The 9,656-nt window shown below is 48.0% G+C and overlaps 1 protein-coding gene across 1 annotated transcript in view; it reads left to right on the top strand.

The window, feature by feature from the left end:
- Positions 1–3,700: 3,700 nt before the first annotated feature.
- SLC7A9 (solute carrier family 7 member 9) overlaps positions 3,701–9,656 on the top strand; it is a 52,346-nt gene continuing 46,390 nt past the window's right edge. The window contains exon 1 of the mRNA XM_017861709.1: positions 3,701–3,786. The gene's annotated coding sequence lies outside the window, so the exon portion shown is untranslated. The remainder of the gene's footprint in view (positions 3,787–9,656) is intronic.

A 9,656-nucleotide genomic window follows, 5' to 3' on the forward strand; every position in this document is an offset into this window, starting at 1 on the left:
GGCTGACCAACAATCTGAGGACATCCCCAGACCCCCAGATGGCATGCTTGGGCACTATGGGAGCAGTGCCAGGCAAGATGGGCCTGTTCTCAGTTTCCTCAATGGAGTCCATAGGCATAGGCTGTGGTGGGTGAGGTGGGACAAGCCCTAGGCCTCCAGAAGGCATTCTGGGGTCATTATTAGGCCCTTTGCTGGTGTGTGTGTGTGTGCATGCCTGGGGCAACCAACATGGTGGGACAGTCCCCGCACGCTGTGGTGAAGAGGATGGGGTGATCCCCAGGCCCCGGGTGGTGTGTTTGGGTTGCTTTGACAACAGAGGCATTGGGCAGGGGAAGCCTGTCCTCAGGGCACATGCACCTGCGCAGGGCTCTGCGGCTGGAGGCAGTGGGGTTGTTGTTAGTGACAGGGGCCCCAGGCAGGCAGGTTTCAGGATCAGGGAGCACTTGCTTCAGCTCCCTTGCTCCCATGGGCAGCCTCTTCAGTGCGCTGCATCACACTCTCCTGGGTATGCAGGACACTGTAGGGTAGAGTGCTGGGGACCTGCTGCCTCACTGGGTCCACCTGGCACCTCGCCACTGCAGCCCTCCGGGTGCATGTAGGGGGATGTCCTTGGCGCTCCAGGGATGCAGAGATGCCGGGGCTGCTGGGTCCTGGGACAGAATGCAGTCTGGTGGGGGCTGGACTCTCAAAATGATGCCACTGTGCTGCAGCTGCCTGGAACCTGGGTCAGTGTGGGACCCAGCGTGAGCCCCCTCTCTGGAGCAGTGGGGTCAAGGTGGCACCCTGCACCAGTCTCAGGGCCTACAGGGGTTGAGGGGCTCCCCTGGGGCTGGGATCACAGGAGTGTGCAGTGAGAATGTGGACCCCTGGGGATCTTCCACCCTTTCCCCGCACAGGGAAGCCTCTCCAGGCTCCTAACCAAGACCCGTCCTGTCTGGGCTGTCATCTCCCTCTCCTTCAGTGCGCAAGTGCTGCCCAGCCCTCCCCTGTCGAGTTCCCATGGTCTCTGTTAGATGTCCTCTGTGCGATGACTAACTCCTGTTTTGGTTCTCCTGTGTGGAGGAGTCCGACATCCTGTGCCTCCAGCCAGCCACCCTGAGCCTCCCTCCCGAAAACAGGTTTTTGTTTTTTGTTTTTTTTTTTTTGAGATGGAGTCTCGCTCTGTCACCCAGGCTGAAGTGCAATGGCACGATCTTGGCTCACTGCAACCTCCGCCTCCTGGCTGCAAGCGATTCTTCTGCCTCAGCCTCCCGAGTAGCTGGGACTATAGGCATGTGCCACCATGCCTGGCTAATTTTTTGTATTTTAGGTAGAGACGGGATTTCACCGTGTTAGCCAGGATAGTCGATCTCCTGACCTTGTGCACCTCAGCCTCCCAAAGTTCTGGGATTACAGGCGTGAGCCACCGCACCCGGCTGAAAACAGTTTTTTAAATTACAGTAATTGCTGATAAGAGTGTGGTCAGTCTGGCTATATTTTACTGGTGACTTCTGAGTCCTTTCCAGAGCCCTCCAGAAATCAGTTTGACTTTGACGCAGCATGGATGGAGCCTTGAAGGCACTCAAGGTGTCTGGCCCAGCGCTGCCCCTCTGAAAGGCAGCTGAACCCTGACACTCTCTATGGTAGTGCTGAGTGCCCATTTTCCCTCCTGCTGTGTGTGCTGGCCTTCCTCACCGGGACATGGAGAGGGCAAGAGAAAACTTGCTGAAAAAATCTAAAGGGCTGAACAAACCCTTTCATCCACAGATTTCCTGGGAACCTGCCCGCCACGTGTCTTGAGGCCACTGTAAACGCGAAGTCATCTTGTTTGCAGGGCAGGACGTGCAGGGAATCCCAGTCCCTGGGGTGCGGGCCCCATGCCTCTTACATGGGCCAAGGAGTATCACAGGCTTCCGCGATGAAGTCAGGATCCTCCCAGACCCTCAGATACCCCACTTTCCGCCCACCCCCAATATTTGTGGGCTCAGGATGGAAATACAAATGGAGGCCACTTACTATCTCCAGATACTTAAAAGTTACTCCTTGAGCCAACAAACTGTTAGTAAAATGTGTTCCCTTCTCCTGCCTTGACCTTTATCATGGCCTGGCTGTCAAGTTTAGAGTCCCCAGGCCCCTCAGAGTCAAACCGGAAATGTAGGGTGTGGGAGAGCTGCTTTCTTCCATCCTGGCTTCACCTGTCACCACGGACTTTTCTGTCCATGCAGGGAGATGCATGGTAGCTGCCAGGACATCTGGGCAGGGTGCTTGGTTTTGCGTAGCCATGTCTGGGGTGGACACATCCCTATGGCCTTGCAGGCCCCTTGACCCTGGGAGTGCCTAGGTCAGCCCCTCTAGCCAGGTCCAGAGGTGTTACTGGCTGCTCTGCCAGTCTCTGCCCTGTTCTAGGACTGAGCCATGTACTCCTGCCCGACCCCATCCTGGTCTCCAGGACCTCTTGAGAGCCTGCACCCCACCCTGTACATACGCCGGCAGTGGGAGGACTCCACTCTGCCTTGGGAAGTTTCTGCTGATGACTGCTTCCGATGACCTCTGGCTACAAATCATTTCAGTTTCCCCAAATTAAGCTGGGCAGGTGGCGTGGTGCCTGTAGTCCCAGCTATCGGGAGGCTGAAGGCAAGAGAGATCTCTTAGGAGCCCAGGAGGCAGAGGTTTGGACCAGTGAAACTCGAGATCGCACCACTGCAACTCCAAACTGGGTGACAGATTTGGACTTCAATCTCAAAAAAAAAAAAAAAGAAAAAAAAAATTCAGTTTCCCCAAGTGTGACTGCACCGTCTTGCATTTATCACATTTTTGTGGGAGACACAATAGTCTTAGATACTGAGATCTTTTGTTTTTTTTTTTTTTTTTTTGAGACAGAGTCTTGCTATGTTGCCCAGGCTGGAGCGCGGTGACGCGATCTCAGCTCACTGCAACCTCCACCTCCTGGGTTCGAGCCATTCTCGTGCCTCAGCCTCTCAAGCAGCTGAGACTACAGGTGCACACCACAAGCCTGGCCTGAGATCTTTTTAAATCCTGCTTCTAGGGTGGATTTTCCATGTGACCTGGAGGAATTTCTCTGTGACTTAGCTTTCCTTCTGGAAAATCAAACTTGTCAGCACTAGCCTACCTTGGAAAGAATGCTCACCATTACTTATTTTATTTTAGCATCTGAAATAGTTAATTTATAGAATCTAGTAGGTCATGTCCAACCTGGATATTAGTTTAAATCATTTGACTTCAAATGATGTCATTCCTCCTGGATGTATTGCCTTTCATGTATGGCTTGGAGAAATGGCATTGTGCATTCATATTGCATTATCTTTAATTTTGAAATTGTTCTAATGAGTCAAGTTTTGAGTTGATTGGCATCTTGGCACTTATTCCTTGGATGTGATCGAAGGAAAGATAGATTCCATAAGAGTAGCGATGTGTTCTGGAAACCTTTGCAGCCTCTCCCACTCCCCTGGTCTGTGGGGCTGGAATTCTTCTCTTTATGCCCAACAGGGCACCCCACATGCCCTGTTCCTGCCCATCCTCATCTGTTGGCCTGAGCCCCAGGCCCTCACACAGTGGGCAGGGAAGGAGTTGAGGCAGGACAGGTTGCAGAATGAAGATTACTTGTGAGTAGTAGCAGTAACACTCTTTGCAAGATAATTATTTGTTATTTCAATTTTTCTGTAAAACTGAGAGCCCATTTATCACCCTTCTCCTTAGGCAAAATGTTTAGAAAGTGAGAAGGATGGAGTGCTCAACAAAGTCATAAAAAGCAACATTCGCCTGGGAAAGTTGGAGGAAAAAGTCAAGGTAAGTGGTTATTTGGCCTCAGCGATTTCATTTTCAGATGGGAATGCAGGTTCACTGCTATGGATTTTTGTGTTTAAGAAAATGACATCTTTTGCATGTGCGTCAGTAATAGTCCACAGAGTAAAAGTATTGTAAAGTTTTGCTGACAGAATAGCACCTCTCACCTCATTCAATAAACTTTGGTTCATTCACACAATAAAATACTGCACAGCTGTTTAAGAATAAAGGATATGAAGCAAGGCACAGTGGCTCATGCTGTAATCTCAGTGACTCAGGAGGCCTAGCCAGGAGGATCACTTGAGGTCAGGAGTTTGAGACCAGTTTGGGTAACATAGCAAGACCCCAATCTCTACAAAAAATTTAAAAAGTTAGCCAGACATAGTGGTGCTTGCCTGTAGTCTCAGCTTCTTGGGAGGCTGACAGGGGGATCCATTGAGCCCAGGAGTTCAAGGCTGCAGTGAGCCAAGATCACACCACTATACTCCAGCCTGGGTGACAGAGTGGGACCCTGTCTCAAAAACAAACAAACAAAAACACCAATAAAAGGAGAGACAGGACCTCACTCTGTCATCCAGACTGGAGTGCAGTGAGTGACATGATGATGGCTCACTGCAGCCTTGAACTCCCGGGCTCAATGGATTCTCCTGCCTCAGCCTCCCAAGTTGCTGGGGCTACAGGCAAGCACCATGGTGTCTGGCTTTTTTTTTTTTTTTTTTTTGTATTTTTGTTTGTTTGTTTGTGTAGAGATGAGGTCTTGCTATGTTGCCCAGGGTGGTCTTGAACTTCTGAGCTCAAGTGATCTGCCTGACTCAGCCTCCCAAAGTGCTGGAATTATAGACATGAGCCACCTCACCTAGCAGGGACCCTGTCTCTTTAAGGGGAAAAAAAAAGGCTGAAAGGGAAGGGGATATGCCATGCTGTTTATGAAGGGACTCAGCATAGAAGTATTGAGTACTTTAAAATCCCCGCCATGGGGTTTTTTCTTTTTCTTTCTTTCTTTTTTTCTAATTTTCCTGCTTTTTACTTCCAAAAGAGAAGGAGTGATCCTCAGAGTAGTTGGCCTTGTCTGGGGAATCCGTAGCGTTACCATTTATCTGAACAGGAATAGTAAAACCGGCTCACCCAGAGAAGACACCTGTGAGCAGGCCCCAAGGTAGACAGGCCAGGAACTCGCGGGGAGTGAAGAGAAAAGGCTTGAGAAATCCAGAGGTGACATCTCAGGAAATTCCTGCAAAATATCACTCTTCAAAGAGCAGACATCACCTTGGAAGTCCGGGGCTGTGACGAGATCTGGGAACGGAGGGATGCAGGCAGAAGCTCCTCCAAACCAGGCTGAATTCAGCGAGTGGGAGATAGGGCTGCAAGGTGGAGGGTGGGGGGAACATGGGAAGCCTGGAAGAACACCCTGGCCCAACTGTCGCTCCCACCCTCCCAGGAACCTCCTCTCATCCCAGAGGAATTCAGAGTCCTCCATATAAAAACAGTTTAAGGAAAAGGAAGAAAAATAGAAGCATAAGTTCCTATTGACGAAAACTGTTGAAAACTTACCAGGAAAAGTGTTGCCGCAAAGATCAAAATTATACTCCAAAGTGAACTGCTAGGTAGCTGGCTAGAGAGCTGGACACAGCTGGAGAGACAGGACTTCAGGAGGCAGTCAGAGCCAGGAAGAAGTGTCACAGAGCAGAGACACACGACCTCAGGAAGAGGCAGCCAGGCCCAGGAGGGCGTGGGATGGAACGGACACAAGCCAGGGAAGAAATAGAAGGGAAAGAGAAGCCGTTTAAGAAATGCAGACTGGGCCGGGCGCGGTGGCTCAAGCCTGTAATCCCAGCACTTTGGGAGGCCGAGACGGGCGGATCACGAGGTCAGGAGATCGAGACCATCCTGGCTAACATGGTGAAACCCCGTCTCTACTAAAAAATACAAAAAAAAAAAAAACTAGCCGGGCGAGGTGGCAGGCGCCTGTAGTCCCAGCTACTCGGGAGGCTGAGGCAGGAGAATGGCGTAAACCCGGGAGGCGGAGCTTGCAGTGAGCTGAGATCCGGCCACTGCACTCCAGCCTGGGTGACAGAGCGAGACTCCGTCTCAAAAAAAAAAAAAAGAAATGCAGACTGAATTCTATGGAGACAGATGCCATAACAGAGCAATAAGGGATATGCAGCTAGAAACGAGACAGACAGGAAAGCGGAAATGGAGATGGCAAAGGATTTGGTGGAAAGTGATGGAGATCTAAGAGATCTACTTGTACAGCCTCCAAAGAAGAACCCAAAACAGTGGCTTATTCTGCTCTAAACTGTAACTCATAAAAACCTTTCTGAAATAAAAGAAGACTTCAATCTACGTCCTGAAAGGGCACATTATGTACCTAGGGAAAACTGACACAGAATGGACCCAGAAAATTGACACCAAGACATACGACTTCAAGATGAAACGGCCAGGCGCAGTGGCTCATGCCTGTAATCCAAGCCCTTTGGGAGGCCAAGGCAGGCAGATCCCTTGAGCCCAGGAGTTTGAGACCAGCCTGGGCAACATAGTGAGACCCCAGTCTCTACAAAAAATATGGCAATTAACCAGGCTTGGTGGTACATGCCTGTAGTCCCAGCTACTCGGGAGGCTGAGGTGGGAGGATTGATTGAGCCCAGGAGTTTGAGGCTGCAGTGAGCTATGTTCATGCCTCTGCACTCTAGTCTGGGCAACAGAGCAAGACCGTGTCTCAACAAGGAGTCCTGCCAGCCAAGAAGTAATTGGGGAAACTTCAGCAAAATTAACTTGTAGTGAGCGAAGAATATATTTTTACAGCAGGGATAAGGATTGATGCTGATAGAATTGTATGTAAATGTTTTCTGACAATGTAGTAATAATACAACCAAGGAAACAATGATGGGCTAAGGGCGAAGGAAGGTAGAAAATAGATTACACTTGCTCATTTCCTCATAGGTAATAAGAGTCAAGGGATATCATTAAAGCTGAAAAACCAGGTGGTACGAGCTAGCAGGTGAACAGGAGGGGAAAAGTGAAGAAAATGTTGTTATGAGCTAATGTATTGTTACTTTTGTTAGGGAACCAATGGATACGATCTAAAAAGAGGGGACTAAGAACATATCATATAAAGGTATAAGAATAAAGCCAACTCACTTTGGGAGGCTGAGGCGGGCGGATCACGAGAGCAGGAGATCAAGACCATCCTGGCCAACATGGTGAAATCCCGTCTCTACTAAAAGTACAAAAAATTAGCCGGGCGTGGTGGTGGGCACCTGTAGTCCCAGCTACTCGGGAGGCTGAGGCAGGAGAATGGCGTGAACCCGGGAGGCGGAGCTTGCAGTGAGCTGAGATTGGGCCACTGTACTCCAGCCTGGGGGACAGAGCGAGACTCCGTCTCAAAAAAAAAAAAAGAATAAAGCCAACCACAGGAATCGAGCTTTATTCCTAGATAGTGGAATTAGAGTTGGGCAGAGTGGCGCATGCCTATAATCCCAGCTCCTCAGGAGGCTGAAGTAGGAGGATTGCTTGAGACCAGGAGTTCAAGATCAGCCTGGGCAACATAGAGACCCCATCTCTAAAAAAATGTTTAAAATTAGCTGGGCTTGATGGCCAGCGCCTGTAGTCCCAACTCTGCAGGAGGATCTTGAGCTCAGGAGTTTAAGGCTGTAGTGAGCTATGATCACACCACTGTACTCCAGCCTGAGGGACAGAGCATAGAGCAAGACCCTGTTTCTAAAAGAAAATTTTTTTAATGGTAGAATTATAACAGCAAAAAAGCAAAGAAAAAGACTACATTAGCTTAAAACCTTTTAAAAATATGTAGATAAAACAGCCAAACATAAAATAACAAAATTGAGACCAAACAAATCTGTCCTATAGGTAAATGTAAATTAGCTTAATTCACCCATTAGGGAAAACAACATTTTTTTGGATTGGCTCATAAAGCAAAATGCTATTCCACACTAGACCCAAGAGACAGCCTAAAACAAAGTGTTCGTGAAGGATTTAAATTGAAAGGATGGGTAGAGATAACCCAGATTTCTGCAAACGCAAAGAAAGCAAAGGTCGAAATCTTGATATATGCCAAGATAGAATTCAGACCAAAAGCACTAAATGACACCAAAAAAAAAAAGAGAGATTTTTATAATACTAAAAGACTACAGTTAATAATATGTAGTCTGAGCTGGGTGTGTGGGTCCCTGCACAGGAGGCTGAGCAGGAGGATCATTTGAATTGAGTCTAGGAGTTTGAGGCTGTAGTGCAGCATGATCGGGTCTGTTAATAGCCACTGCACTCCAGCCTGGGCAACATAGTGAGACCCTGTCTACATCATCATCATCATCATCATCTATAGTAATTGTGAATATCTATGCACTAAACACAGCAGCAAATTTATGAATGTAGACTACAGGAAATACAAAGAAAAATGGAAACTTGGTAATAGGAGCTGTAATCCACCTCTCTTAATCCAAGACTGATCAAGATATTAAACAAAATGAGAAAATAGAAGATTTAACAACATAATCAACAGAGTATATTTACATATATATAAAAGATACAAAAATTGATCATTGCTTGACTACAAAGAAAGCCTCAGTAAATCCCTAAAGTAAAAATAATGTAGGCATTTGTTTTTTGTTTGTTTGTTTTGAGACAGAGTCTCACTTTGTCGCCCAGGCTGGAGTACAGTGGTGCGATCTTGGCTTACTGCAATCTCCGCCTTCCAGGTTCAAGCAATTCTCCTGCCTCAGCCTCCCGAGTAGCTAGAATTACAGATGCGCCACCACGCCCAGCTAGTTTTTGTATTTTTAGTGGAGACGGGGTTTCACCATGTTGGCCACGCTGGTCTCAAACTCCTGACCTCAAGTGATCCGCCTGCCTCAACTTCCCAAAGTGCTGGGATTACAGGCGTGAACCATCCCACCCAGCCAGCATTTGTTGATCACAAATATTAAAACCAGAAATTAATACGCAAAAGCAGAAAACAAAAAAAGTTGTTTCACTTGGAAGTGTAAAAACTGTGTATTAATTCTTGGGTCAGAGAGGATGTATAAACTGAGTGTCAGTTTCTTATAAAAAACGAGTCTATGGAACTACGTGTCAGACTCTCTGTGACAAGAATTTTAGAAATGCTCACAGGACAATTCAGAACCTTCAGTACTATACAGTAAAACTGAAAGAAGGAAAGTAAATGACGGGCTTTCATCTCAGCTGTCTGGCGACAGAGACTGACAGCCCTTGTTGGATTCTTCAATGAGGCTTTCTTGTCAAGGTGAAAGAGTGCTGAGCAGTGGCAGCATTAGTTCTTAGGCTACCAGTTGATGCAGGGATAAAAGTCCTGGAAAAAATACAGTTGTAGATTAATTTGCAAGAACATCCAGTTTGTTCTGTGATGGTGATTTTTTTTTTTTTTTTTTTTTTTTTTTTTGAGACAGTCTCCCTGTGTCGCCCAGGCTAGACAGTGCAGTGGCGCGATCACACTCACTGAAGCCTCCGCCTCCTGGGTTCAAGTTATCCTCCCACCTCTGCCTTACAAGTAACTGGGACTACAGGCATGTGCCACAACTCCTGACTAATTTTTGTATTTTTTTTTTTTTTTTTTTTTTTGAGACAGAGTCTCGCTCTATGGCCCAGGCTGGAGTGCAGTGGCCGGATCTCAGCTCACTGCAAGCTCCGCCTCCCGGGCTTACGCCATTCTCCTGCCTCAGCCTCCCGAGTAGCTGGGACTATAGGCGCCCGCCACCTCGCCCGGCTAGTTTTTTGTATTTTTTAGTAGAGACGGGGTTTCACGGTGTTAGCCAGGATGGTCTCGATCTCCTGACCTCGTGATCCACCCGTCTCAGCCTCCCAAAGTGCTGGGATTACAGGCTTGAGCCACCGCGCCCGGC

The sequence above is a fragment of the Rhinopithecus bieti genome, unplaced genomic scaffold (assembly GCF_001698545.2).
Source record: "Rhinopithecus bieti isolate Rb0 unplaced genomic scaffold, ASM169854v2 scaffold_62779, whole genome shotgun sequence".
In the NCBI taxonomy this organism is placed as follows: Eukaryota; Metazoa; Chordata; class Mammalia; order Primates; family Cercopithecidae; genus Rhinopithecus; species Rhinopithecus bieti.